Raw genomic sequence first — 14,194 nt, 5'->3', positions numbered from 1 at the left:
ATATATTCCTAATAAAGAATAAGGAATTGGCTCATGTGATTATGGAGGCTGAGAGGTCCCAGGATCTGAGGTCAGCAAGCTGCAAATACAGGAGAACCCGTGATGTAAGCTTCGATTTGAGTCCAAGTCCAAAGACCGGAGTAGACTGATGTCCCAGCTTGACAAAGACAAGGCAGGCAGAGAAAGTCTTACTCAGCCTTTTCGATCTATTCAGTCCTACAACGGATTGGATGGGGCCCACCCACGTTGGGGAGAGGAATCTGCTTTACTTAGTCTGCCTAGTCAAATTTAAAAAAAATATTTATTTTTGTCAAAGTATAGTCGGTTTACAATGTTATATTAATTTCTGGTGTACAGCATAGTGATTCAGTTTTTTATATACATATGTGCGTGTGTGTGTATATATATATATATACACACACACACACATATATACATATTCCTTTTCATATTCTTTTTCATTATAGGCCATTACATGGTATTGAATATGATTCCCTGTGCTATGCAGCAGGTCCTTGTTGTTTATCTATTCTATATATAGTAGTTAGCATGTCCAAATCCTGAACTCCCAGTTTATCCCCCCTGGCTTCCCCCTGGTAATCCTAAATTTGTTTTCTATGTCTGTGAGTCTGTTTCTATTTTGTAGTAAGTTCATTTGTATCATTTTTTTTTTAAGATTCCACATGTAAGTGATATCATATGATATTTTTCTCTTTTTAGCTTATTTCTTAAATGTTAATCTCATCCAGAAACATCCTCACAGACACAGCCTGAATAATGTTTAACCGAGTATCTGGTCACTCTGCGGCCCAGTTGAACTGACACATAAAACTAACCATCTCAGGAAGTTAAATAAAATTACCTCGACTGACAGTTCGTACCCACGAGGCATCTGAATTCCCCAGGAATTCCCCAGGACTCGTCTTCCCTTGGTGTCTTGTGGATCTGAGGTCCTGTTCTCAGTGAACTCTACTTTTCCTTAATTTCTCTCACACGCGACTCCAGAGAAGGAATGAATTTGCACAAACTGTTCTTATATAAGGCATTTAAGGATAGCTAGACCTACAGCTGGGACAGGAGACAGAATTTCACTACATCAGTGCCACAAATCAAAATTACACAGTAGACAGTTCTATTAAAAAGTTACCCAGTCCCTCCACCTGCAGGGTGTCCTTACTGGGCTGCTTTCTCCCACCAGGTGCCTCAGCTGCCCCTTCTCCCTCTTTATCTCCTCCCTCTGTCCTGAAACCCAGAATCCCTGTTTGATTCGCATGGACGGTAGTTTAGCTAATTCTTCATTGCAGTCCCTCCTTCCAAAGTGTCATGTGTAATTCACTTTTCCTACTCAGACTGTTCCCTCCTGAAAGGCTACTAAAATGCTAGTTTATTTCCTCCGCTTTGCTTGTTTATGCAGGTAATCATTCTTTCATTAAGCTTTAACAGGTGCCTGCTTAGCATCCGTTAAGCATGGGGAAGCAAAAGGAAGGCGAAAGTTGTGTCAGAGTTTCAGGTGATGCCGCTGGTGTGTTGGGCTACGATGTACTGTTTTCTTTTTTGTATTAAGAAGGAAGATACCGGATAAGAAGGAAAGAAATGAACTGTCTCCTAGCTTTAGAAATTCCAGCTCATGTAGGGGCTGAAAACTAAAACTAAAACTAAAACATGAATGATCAAAGAAGTAAGTCTCACGTTTGTTAAGGCTACTGTTTTAAAAATTACAATAACAAACTTCCCATTGCTTGGAGAATTTATAGACTAGCAGGGAAAATCAGCAAGGAGGAAATTGCAGCACGGTATGACACCACAGGGTCAACATGGGATGGCACGGATTTAGCATGGATGAGCAGCGGCCATCATAGAGTATTTTTTAGAAATGGCACCACCTAACCTGAGTCTTGGATGTTTAGAAGACTTAGGTGTGTAATGAAGCATTTGTGTGTTCTTGTGTATTGGTAGGTGGAGGTGGGGTGTAATGTTGAGGAAGATTCAACATCTCCAGAGGGATGTCTTACTGATAGGATTCAACACATCCTAAATTAAACTCTAACCTTTTCCTCTAGTTTTGCTTTTCTTCTGACATCCCTCCTCAGTAGATGACACTAACACTCACCTAAACGTTCAGGCCAGAAGTTGGGCGTCATCCTTGCACATCCTCTCCCTCAACAAATGTATGCAGTCCGTCAGTTACCAAATCTGCCCTTTCAGAACCACTTTCAGAATCCTAAATATGCCATGACTCCTTTACCTCTGAATGTTTGTAAATATTATTTCCTCTGTTTGGAACATCGTTCCTTTCTCATACGTCACCCCCTCAGCTTGGCTAACTCATACTCATTTTTTTCTTTCTCTTTATGTTTTTAATTGAAGTATAGTTGATATACAATATTAGTTTCATGTATACAACACAGTGACGACGTATACATTTCAAATTGGTCACGATAAGTCTAGTAACCATTTATCATCACAAAAAGTTATTGTAACTATTATTGACTATATTTTCTATGGTGTACATTACATCCTGATGACTTATTTATTTTGTATCTGGAAGTTTGACTTCTTAATCCCATTTCTCTGTTTTGCCCAATCTCCTACCCTCCTTCCCTCTGGCAGCCACCAGTTGTTCTTTGTGTCTATGAGTCTCTTTCTCTTTTGTTATGTTTGTTCATTTGTTTTTTCTTAGATTCCACATAAGTGGGATCATGTAGTATTTGTCTTCTGTCGACATTTCACTTAGCATAATACTTTCCATGTCCATCTATATTGTTGCAAATGGCAAAATGTCATTCTTTTCTATGACTGAGTAATATTCCATCGTGTACATATCTATACCCCACCCCCGCCCCAAATCTTCTTTATCCATCCATCCATCTAGTGGGCACTAGGTTGCATCCATATCTTGGCTACTGTGAATAATGCTGCAATGAACAAGGGATGCATGTATCTTTTTTAATTAGTGTTTTTGTTTACCAGAATTGAAATTACTGGACTATATGATAACTCTAATTTCTTGAGGAAGCTCCATATGATTTAACATAGTGGCTGTGCCAATTTATATTCCCACCAAGAGGGCACAAGAATTCCCTTTTCTCCACATCCTCACCAACATTTGTTTTGTTGTTGTTGTCTTTTTGATAATAACCATTCTGACAGGTGTGATGTGATATTTCATTATGGCTTTGATTTACATTTCTCTGATAATTAGTGACATTGAGCATCTTTCCATGTGTTTTTTTGGCCATCTGTATGCCTTTCTTGGAAAATGTCTATTTAGGTCCTCTCCTAATTTTTTAGTATTTTTTTGATACTGAGTTGTATGAGCTCTTTATATATTTTGGATACTAACCCCTTATCAAATATATCATTTGCTAATATCCTTTCCCACTCAGTGTGTTGCCTTTTCATTTTGTTGATGGTTTCCTTCACTGTGCAAAAACTTCCTAGTTTGACATAATCCCATTTGTTTATTTTTGTTTTTGCTATTCTTGCCTAAGGAGACAGATCCCCCCAAAATACTGCTAAGACTGATGTTAGAGTATACTGCTTATCATTTCTTCTGGGAGTTTTATGGTTTCAGATTTTACCTTTAAGTCTTTAATTTGAGTTTATTTTGTACATGGTATGAGAAAATGATCCAGTGTCATTCTTTTGCATGTAGCTGCCCAGTTTTTCCAAAATCATATATTGAGGAGACAATCTTTTCTTCACTGCATAGTCTTGGCTACTTTGTTGTAAATTTATTAACCATTTAAGAGTGGGTTTATTAGAGTTCTCTATTCTGTTCCACTAATGCATTCCTCTGTCAGTATCATATTGTTTTGGTTACCATAGCTTTGTGGTATAGCTTGAAATCAAGGAGCATAATGGCTCCAGCTTCGCTCTTCTTTCTCAAGGTTGCTTTGTTTATTTGGCGTTTTTGAGGTTTGATATAAATTTTAGGATTTTTTTTTTCAGTTCTGTGAAAAACAACATTAGTGTTTTGATAGGGATTGCATTGAATCTGGGAATGCTTTGGGTAGTATGGACATTTCAACAGTATTTAATTCTTCCAATCTAAGAGCATGGTATATCCCTCCATGTGTTTGTGTCTTAAATATCTTCCACTGATGAAAAGTACAGGTCTTTCACCACCATGGTTAGATTTATTCCAAAGTATTTATTCTTTTTGATGCAATTGTAAATGGGATTGTTTTCTTAATTTCTATTTCTGATAGTTCATTATTAGTGTATAGAAATGCAATAGGTTTTGGTATATTAATTTTGTATACTGAAACTGAGTTCAATTATTAGTCGTAATAGTTTTTTGGTAGAGTCTTTAGAGTTTTGTATACATAGTATCATGTCATCTGCAAACAGTGACAGTTTTACCTCTTTTCAATTTTGATGGCTTTTGTCTCTCTCTCTCTCTCTTTTTTTTTTTGTTTTTTGTTTTTTGTTTTTTGTTTAATTGCTGTGGCTAGGACTTCTAATACTATCTGAATAAAAGTGGTGAGAGTGGGCATCCTTTTCTTATTCCTGATCATGAAGGAAATGCTTTCAGCTTTTCACCACTGAGTGTAATGTTAGATGTGTTTTTGTCATGTATGACCTTAACTATGTTGAGATATGTTTCCTATAACCCAACTTTGTTGAAAATTTTTATTGTAAACAGATGTTGAATTTTGTCAAAATTTTTTTTTTGCATCTACTGAGATGATCATATGATTTTTATTCTTTGTGTTGTTAATGTACTTATCATGTTAATTGATTTGTGGGTATTGAACCATTTTTACATCCTTGGAATTAATTTCACTTGATTGTAGTTTATGGTTCTTTTATTGTATTAATTGAATTTGGTTTGCTAATATTTTGTTGAGGATTTTTGCTTCTATATTCATCCAGTATATTGGGCTGTAATTTTTCTATGTGTGTCTCTATCTGGTTTTGGTATCAGGGTAATGCTGGCCTTGTAGAATGAGTTTGGAAACATTCTTCCTTATAAAAGGACAAGTATTAATGCTTGCTTAAATGTTTAGTAGAATCTACCTGTGAAACCATCTAGTCTTAGACTTTTGTTTGTTGAGAGTTTTTTGATTACTGAATCAATTTCATTACTAGTGATCAGTCTGTTCAACTTTACTATTTCTTCCTATTTCAGTCTTGGAAGATTATACATTTTGAAGATTTTATCTATTTCTTCTAAGTTGTTTAATTTGTTGGCATATACATGTTTGTAGTAATCTCTTATGATCCTTTGTATTTCTGTGGTATCAGTTGTAACTTCTCTTTCATTTCTGATTTTATATATTTGCACCCTTTATCTCTTTTTCTTTATGAGTCTGGTTAAAAGTTTATCAGTTTTGTTTATCTTTTCAAAAAAACAGCTCTTAGATTCATTGATCTTTTCTGTTGTTGTTGTTGTTGCTGTTGTTTTAGTCTCTTTTTTATTTCTGCTCTGATCTTTATTTTTTCCTTCTTTCCACCAACTTTGGGCTTTGCTTCTTCTTTTTCTAATTTCTTTGGGTGTAATGGTAGATTATTTATATGAGACTTTTGTTTGTTTCCTCAAGTAGCCCTGTATTGCTATAAATGTCCCTCATAGAATGACTTTTGCCATATCCTATAGATTTTTGGATCATTTTGTTTCCATCTTAATTTGTCTCAAGGTACTTTATGATTTCTTCTTTTATTCTTTGTTGACCCTTTGGCTGCTTAGTAGCAAGTTGTTTAACCTCCATGTGTTTGTGTTTTTGCAGTTTTCTTTTTGAAATTGATTTCTAGCCTCATGCCACTGTGTTGGAAAAGTGGCTTAATATAATCTCAATCTTTTTAAATTAATTGAGACTTGTTTTGTGGCCTAATATGTGATCTATCCTGGATAATGTTTGTTCCATGTGTACTTGAAGAGAATGTGTATTCTGCTCTTTTTGGGTGGAATGTTTCACATACATTAAGTCAGCCTGCTCAAATATTTCACTTAAGGCCAATGTTTTCATAATAATTTTCACTGTATTATCTATCCATTGATGTAAGTGGAGCATTAAAGTCCTCCACTATTACAGTATTCCTGTCAGTATCTCATTACATATCTGTTAATATTTGCTTTCTGTACTTAGCTGCTCCTATGTTGGTGCAGAGATATTTACAAGTGTTATATCTACTTTTTGGATTGAGTCTTATATCATTATGTAATGCCCTTTCTTGTGTTTTGTTACAGTCTTTGTTTTAAGTCAATTTTGTCTGATATAAGTATTGCTACCCCAGTATTCTTTTCATTTTCATAGGATATCTTTTCTATTCTTTTGTCTGTAGTCTGTGTGTGTCTTTAGATCTGAAATGAGTCTCCTGTAAGCAGCATATTAATGAGTCTTCTGGTTTTTTTAATCCATTGAGCTAGTCTAGGTATTTTGATTGGTGCATTTAGTCCATTTATATTTATAAACTTTTTTGATTAAAACATTTTATTAAAGTATAGTTGACTGAGTCCATTTACATGTAAAGTAATTACTGATAGGTATGTACTTACTAGCATTTTGTTAATGCTTTTCTATTTTTTTTTTTTAGTCTTTTCTATTCTTCTTTTCTTACTGTTTTTCCTTGTGAATTGATGACTTTCTTTAGTGTTACATTTGTTTTCATTTCTATTTTTTTGTGTATCGGTTACTGGTTTTTGGCTTGTGGTTATCGTGAAGTTGATATACAACAATTACATATAGCAGTCTATTTTGAGTTGAAGATCACTTAACTTTTGAATGCATTCTAAAAACACTACATTTTTACCCCTCCCATTTTATGTCTTTGACATTACGTTCCACATGTTTTCATTTTGTGTATTGCCTAAGTAATTTAGATACAGATGACTTTACTACTTTTGTCTTCTAACCTTCATACTTCATAGGTGGTTGATCCACTGCCTTTACTATATTTATGCCTTTATCAGTGAGATTTTTTCTTTCATAATTTTCTTGTTTCTAGTTATGACTTTTTCTTTTCCACTTGAAGGAGTCCCTTTAACATTTTCTGCAAGGCTGGTTCAGTGGTGATGAATTCCTTTAGTTCTTACTTATCTGGGAAACTTATATGTCCTTCAATTCTGAATGATAACCTTGCTGGGTAGAATATTCTTGGTTGTACTATTTTTTTCCTTTCAGAACTTTGAATATATCATGCCTGTCCCAATGGGCCTATACATTTTCTGCTAAAAAATTAGCTAATGGTCTTATGGGGTCCCCTTATACATAACTGGATATTTTTCTCTTGTTGCTTTTAAGGTTCTCTTTATCCTTAACTAGGCATTTTAATTAATGTGTCTTGGTGTGGATCTCTTTGGGTTCATCTTGTCTGGGTTGCTCTGTGTTCCTAAACATGGATGTCTGATTCCTTCTCTAGATTAGAAAAGTTTTCAGCCATTATTTCTTCAAATAGCTTTTCTGTCTCTTTCTCTTCTCCTCCTTGCCCCCCCCCATAATGCAAATGTTAGTTTTCTTGATGTTGTCTCAGAGATCTCTTAAACTATTCTCACTTTTTTAAATTCTTTTTTTTTTTCTTTACTGCTTTAGTTGGGTGATTACATGTCTTCTAGATTGCTAATCTATCTTCTAATCTGTTGCTTTTCTCTAGTTTATTTTTCATTTTTGTTACTGTATTTTTTAGTTGTAACTGGTTCTTTTTTATATTTTCTTTTTGTTGAAGGTCTCACTATGTTCTCCCAAGTTTGGTGAGCATCTTTAGGACTATTGTTTTGAACTCTTTACCTAGTAAATTGCTTATCTCTGTTTTTCTTAGTTCTTTTTCTGAGATTTGTCTTGTTCTTTCTTTTGGAATGCACTCTTTGGTCTCTTCACTTTGCCCTAACTCTTTGTGTTTGTCTTTATGTGTCAGGTATATCATCTACATATCCTGGTCTTGAAAAAGTGGCCTTATGGAGATGGTGTCCTGTGGACCCCAAGGGCACAGTACCCCTGGGTCACCAGACCCAGGTGCTCTTAAGGTGTGCCCTGTGTGGGCCGTGTGCACCCTCCTGTCGTGATTCAGCTGCTGTTGCTGTAGGCATGCTGGTGGGTGGGGTTGGCTCCCAGAGCAGCTGGCTGTGTGGCTCGCCAGCAACTGCTGTAGACACCCTGGTGGGTGGGGCTGGTCCCTCACTTGACTGTCTAGTCTTTTGGTCATGAATATTTGGATGTTCTGGCATGATGGTTGGTCCCCTGGAGTGGGAGCCACCTTGGAGAGATGCTTGTGCTGGCTGAAGCCTCTCACCCAGATGGGGTAGACCTAGCTCTCTAGAGTGGGAGCTGCTTTGGAGGTGCAGGCTGGGTTGAGTGGGTTGGTTCTCAGGGGAACACTGGGTGTGCAGTGTTAGCTAGGTTGATGGAGAGTGACAGAAATGGCACCTGCCAGTGCAGGGCCAGCTAGGTGGAGGATGAGTTAAAAGGGAAAAGGGGGGCCTCCTAGAGCTACTGTCCCTGGAGAAAGTTCCAGCAGATTCCTGTCCCTCTGAGTTACATGCCTTAAAATTAGTCAGTGAATCTTCTTGTATTGTTCAGGTGCTTTTTAATCTGTTGCCTCTGCACTGGGACTTAGAGTGAATTTGTGCAGGAGCCCTTCAAGAGTGGAGTCTTGATTTCCCACAGCTTTCTGGCTCTCTTGGATGTAAGCCCCACTGATTTTCTAAGCTAGACATTATAAGGGCTTGTCTTCCAGGTGTAGATACCCCAGGCTGTGGAGCCTGACGTGAGGCTTGGACCCCTTACACAGCAAGGGAACTTCCATGGTTGTGACATCCATTCCACTCGTGAATTGCCATGCAGGGGTGTGGGTTCTGACTGGAGCATGTCTCTGCTCCTCCTACCTGTCTTAATGTAGCCTTTTCTTTGTATCCTTAGTTTTAAAAATCTGTTCTGCTATTCTTCAGGTCGTTCTCAGAGATAGTTGTTCTATATGTAGTTCTAGTTTTGGTGTGTTTGTGGAAAGAGGTGAGTTCAAGATCTTCTTACTTCACCATCTTCATCTGGATCCTGCCCCCTACCCTTGGCCTCCTCATACTTATTCTTAACATCTCAGCTTAGACATCACTTGTCCAGGAAGCTTTGCGTGACAGCCTACATCCAGATCAGATGTTCTTCCTGTGGACTCCCCAGCACATGCCAGCGAATGTTTATGACATTCTGTTGTAAGTGCCTGTTACTTTCTCCGTCTTCTTCACTAGCTGATAAGCTACACAAAGTAAGGAATATTGTCTCTTCTAACTATAGCTGCTTTTACAGTAACTAGCACAGTGGGTGGCACAAGGTAGGTATTCAATAGGTATTTGTAAAATGAATGAGTAAATGATTGAAATTTCACAAGCAGAAAATTCCAATGCTGATGAAAGCCATAGTGTAGATACGGGTCTGTGTGGCAGAAGAGAGGTGGAGCTGAAAGGCACCAGAATTGAGAAGGCTGAGGGTTTGTCTGCCTTGTTGGTGTCTGGAGGGATTGAAGTTGTTCAGGATGATAGTGAGTCATGAGGTGGAATAGAAAGATCACGAGCCACAGCCAAGGTCTTCCGTGACACAGTGAGTACGCCCGGAGGTAACAGATCAGAGATGAGTAGAGGGTAAATAGTGCAATAGCCAGAATCTTAAGAGTGTCAAAGAAGGAAGGAATTTTGTGCAAACACGAAGGGATTATTTTTCACACCAGAAACATTTTCCCTGTCCATACAAAACTCTCAAACCCCATCTCTAGCATATATTTACTGTCCTTAATAATAGCTTTAATACTGGACCCCAAAGATGATAGTGTGTGGTGAACGTTTTCCGTTGTTGCCTTTCAGGTTTTCATTCCCAAGTTCAGACTCCAAACCTGCCGCTCCTTTTGAGACTGCCAGCCCATCATAATGTCTTTGAAAACAACCACAATGCCTCCTACAGCAATTGTTTCCTCCCTGGAGAGAAAAAGCCATGTTTTTAACCTTAGCTTTCAAAGTACTCTCTGACTGGCTCATTTTTTTTCTTTTAATACTCTCTTTAAAATCCAATTTTTCTAATGCTCTGTGGCTCAAACTGAATGACTTACTTTCAGAGCTGTGAATTACTGCAAACAGGTCTCTTGGGTCCATCCTAGTGAAATCAATTATAGGCATTTTTACCATGTGATGTCCTGCCAGGCAGTGTTTTGTATCCCTTTTTATTTAGATCATCCCAGTGAATCTGTATACAATGGTGCCCTTCTCTAGCCCTTCTCTGCCAGAGGTTTCCTTTTCTTGTCCCTTCCTTCTCAGCTCCTGTAGCTGGGAGGAAGGGCACGGTGGGGAAATTGGACATACCGGTTTCTTTTCTTCCCTCACATTCATCCCTACTTTTCTTCTGACTTCTCCCATTTCCATTCTTCGGTTGTGTCTTGCTGGCCACTTTTAAGAGGCTGACCCATAGGCTCCTGAGACACTAGTCTCACTCTGAAGGACTCCAGAGCGTAGACCTTTGATTTCTGATGCCACAGAAGAGCTCCCCCCACCTTGACTCCCCCCACCCCACACCTGCATGCTTTGAACAGACCCCTCGCTCACAGTCATCACCGTCTTCCACTCTCCCATTTCTTGCTCTTCACTTAGGTCTGCTGCCGCATCCCCAGAGGTTACTCATTCCGCTGAAGGACATACATTTCCACTCCCTGAGACCACAACTTGATTTGGATAACAGTTTGATCAGAGGTTGAGGGAAGGAAGGCCTTTGGAAATGAACTCTATGAAGCCATTTAACTGATTTGAGGCTGGCTAGCAGACTATAATGAATAAAATGGTGCTGTCTAAATTAGTGACATGTGACTATCATACAGTATTGACAGAAAAGTGGTTCTCATGAATTCAGATGGTTGTCTCCTTTGACCTAGAAGGCAGCTTCAGTGCAAGCATGAGAAAGGAGAGAGAAATTAAACCAGCCTCTGGTAACCCATGGGTGACAGCTGCTACTGATAGATCATGCTTCTATCTGAGTAGAATTTCCTCTCACAAAGCCAGACAGGAACAACAGTAATATAAATGGTAGCCTGCAGCCCACTTTCTCCTCTTGGTGGTGTAAGAAGGCTCAAGTTGAAAAGAAAAAAACCCAGAAGTCTGGGGTTGTCTTTGTGCTGACAGTTTTTCCCTCAGTACTAGGAGACCCGACTACATTCTCCTTGATCTTTCCACCTTCTGCCTTTATAGGGGGTCAAAGGAGACTACACAGTCTTTCTTAACCATATTTCCCTCTTAGAAACTCCTTTCTAAGGAATACTGACTGAGAGCCCAGGCCTCTGTTTGCTGCTGGCTCTGATGCTTCTCTCCAAAATGAGAAACAGATAGAGGGAAAGGTCAGAAGGAGAGCTCTTCCGGTTCAGGATGAATTCCTGTAGAGCATGAGCAAACCCACGCCCACCCCCTATTCCATGGTGAGGATGTGGGCCTCTAAAGGCTGCCTGTGTTCCCACAGTGGGAGGGAGCCAGGGCAGATGTGAGTTTTCTTTGCGCTTTCTACAGCCCACTAGGTAGGTAGGGAAACTACTGTTACACAATTTTAGAAATGAAGTGGCAGCGAAGCCTGCTCATGTGTCCAGCTAGAGGCATCGGCAACACATCAAAGATGCAACTGAGCCTAGGCCCCAAGTCTTCCTTCTCTTGGTTTAAGTTGCCTCTCTCAAGCCTCCATTCTTGGGCAGAAGCCATAATATTCTGAATGAAAAGAAGCTACATTTAAAAAAATTCTGAGCATGTCATTTGTCCTCCAGTCACTGAACGGATGCATTTACCTAATCTGTGCACACAGAGCTCTGACGTCATCGTGTTTTGCTAGACTCACCTTCCAGGGCTTTGTGGTCGATATGCAATGCCATTTTGCTGGTTTGTGCTCTGCCAATGTTTTGGAGCAAGCTTAATTATGCAAATGCATATGATAATAGATTATTCATTTTAGTCATGCTCAATTATTTATTTTTCACGCGTGGCCCCCGATGACTTGGACAGAGCTCAGTAACAGCTCATCTCATATCTAGCAAGAAGACACAGGAAAGGATATAATTCTGATGGAGGTCAACTGCTCTTCTGGGCATCAAGCTGCTTCAGGAAAAATCACGTGTGAGGCAAGGCCAGCTATTTCTAGGGAAGATGCCAGCTGTTAGTGTATATCTGTTATTCCCAGACTGAGAGGCCATTTCGTGGGACAGGAGGAGCAGTGACACTTGGAGGCAGTAAGACATCACTTGAAATTATGGGTTGAAGGTGAATGGAAAGAAACCTGTTTGGTTACTTCCACTGGTTCCTAAACTGCAGCATTTCCCCATTTGTGCCACTGGTCGCTTTCGGGATAATAAAAAGGGGCCTGGAGGGAAAGCAATAAACTGGAAATAGATATGCTGGGTGTTTCGTCCTCCTCAGAAGAAAGTAAGTGAAAATAATGCTCGTGAGAAGAAATAGAAAGGCTGGCTATCTTTAACGCTTCGATTTTCCCACATGTGCCATGATCTTACACAGGACATTGGCATATTTAAGAGGACTTGACTTTGCCCCTTGGACTTGGCTCACAGGGACTCATCCTCTAGGTGTCAGTTTATTACTTCGCCCAAGAAGTCTTCTCTGAACACTTCACCTCCATCCTCAACCCCAGAATAGATGACACACTCCCGTAAGATTTCTTAGAATCAGGTACATTGCTTATCAGGCTACTTATTTCATTTAACGGGATTACTTGTTTAATTGTATGGCTCCCCATCTATGAAGGTGAAGACCATGGTTACGCCCCCTAGTGGTGTACAGCCAACACCTAACTCAGTGCTTGAGAGAGGGGAGCCACTTAATCTTTACTGAAAAAAATAATAAATGAATAGCTGATAGGAAGTTGTGATAGGGGTTCAGGTGTCTGTCGTTCTGTTGGTTGCTCATTCTCTTCTCCCACTGCCTGCACCTAACATGTAAGTTCTGTGAGGTCAGAGATTTCATCTGTTGTATCCATTAATTTTGCCAAGGCCTAGAACAGGGCCTGGCATGCAGTAGGTGCCTTTTAATAAATATTTATTAATTGAATCACTCACTCCCAGATAAAGACTAAGGAGCGTTAAAGGAAGGGGAATCTGCAGGAGGAGGCATCCACTTAGTTTTCTATCCTGATTCTACTGCCTTTTCTGTCACCTCGCTGACTGCTGTTATTCTCCCCTTTCCTCTCCTGTAGTTGTCCTTTGTCTAGAGTAACCTTACTGCTCAGTCTCTACACCACTCCTGTCCCCACCTCTGTCCCACTGCTGCTTTTCTGTCCAAGAACTCCACATCCAGCTTCCCTAAAAAATGCTTATACACCAGATGATTTAATTATTAAAATCCTCCATTTCCTTTTGGTTCTTCACTCAAGGAACCTATCCTACTGCAGTGCTTGAGTTCTTTATGACCTGGCTGAGTAATTTCCTCAAACTTTCTGTGGGGTAGGGGGAGGTGATTGACACCTATTTTAGTAAATAGTAGATCACTTTATTCTTTCTAAAGCATTTTTGAATGGGTTAGTCTCAGCTAGTCTATACAACATCCCATATGAAGTAGACCAAGGGTGGAAATGGTATCAAATCTGGAGATGAGAAAACCAAGGTACAGAAAAGTTGATGGTGGTTCTAAAGCTACAAGAGGTGGTGAAGGTAAAACCTGGATGTGAATCCAGACTTTTCCTTCTTGGTAACATATGACTTTGTAGAGAAGACTCTGTTGGGATGAGAAACAAATCACTGCTTGAGTCTAGGCCACAAACTCAATTGTGACCATATTTGCAAAACAAACTAGGAAGCCAAGTCTGTATCACTAGTCAAATTTTGATAGTAAAAAAAAAAAAAAAAGAAAGAAACTGAAAGCTGCCATTTGGAATTTATTACCATACTACTCACCAAATCCTAGCCACGAAGGGAAAGAAAAATACCACTTTTGAACAACTTGCATTTTCCCGTTTTAAGTAAAATCTAATCCATCATAGGCCTGATGACATTTTAAGAGTTTCAGGTCTGTAGTGGCTGTCATGACATGAATCATTCAAGTGGAGGCCGCCTTCCTGAGCAGTGATCACAGGAAATAGCTTGACGAGAGAAAAACACATTTTTCCATCGTTCAAATGAAATAAACCTACCAAAGCCACGACTACCTTCCAGAAGGCTGGGTGCTTCTATTGTGTCCACTACAGAAGCGTATTCTTAAGGAGTGTTCACCAAATGAAGAATGGGGACCTCTGAAGGT

General features: G+C 39.3%; 1 long non-coding RNA gene across 10 annotated transcripts in view; it reads left to right on the top strand.

The window, feature by feature from the left end:
* Positions 1–14,194, top strand: part of LOC105081842 (uncharacterized) — a 150,093-nt gene that overhangs the window by 84,718 nt on the left and 51,181 nt on the right. Inside the window, exon 1 of one of the 10 annotated variants that reach the window (XR_012510208.1) lies at positions 10,604–14,192. The exons of 7 other annotated variants lie outside the window; for them this stretch is intronic. This is a non-coding gene — a long non-coding RNA (uncharacterized LOC105081842). Of the gene's footprint in view, positions 1–10,603; positions 14,193–14,194 lie in introns of those variants that run through there. 2 more of the 10 variants (XR_006720477.2, XR_012510212.1) reach the window with 2 other exon arrangements.

The sequence above is a fragment of the Camelus bactrianus genome, chromosome 11 (assembly GCF_048773025.1).
Source record: "Camelus bactrianus isolate YW-2024 breed Bactrian camel chromosome 11, ASM4877302v1, whole genome shotgun sequence".
NCBI lineage: Eukaryota > Metazoa > Chordata > Mammalia > Artiodactyla > Camelidae > Camelus > Camelus bactrianus.
This window is presented reverse-complemented; position numbering and strand designations above follow the sequence as displayed.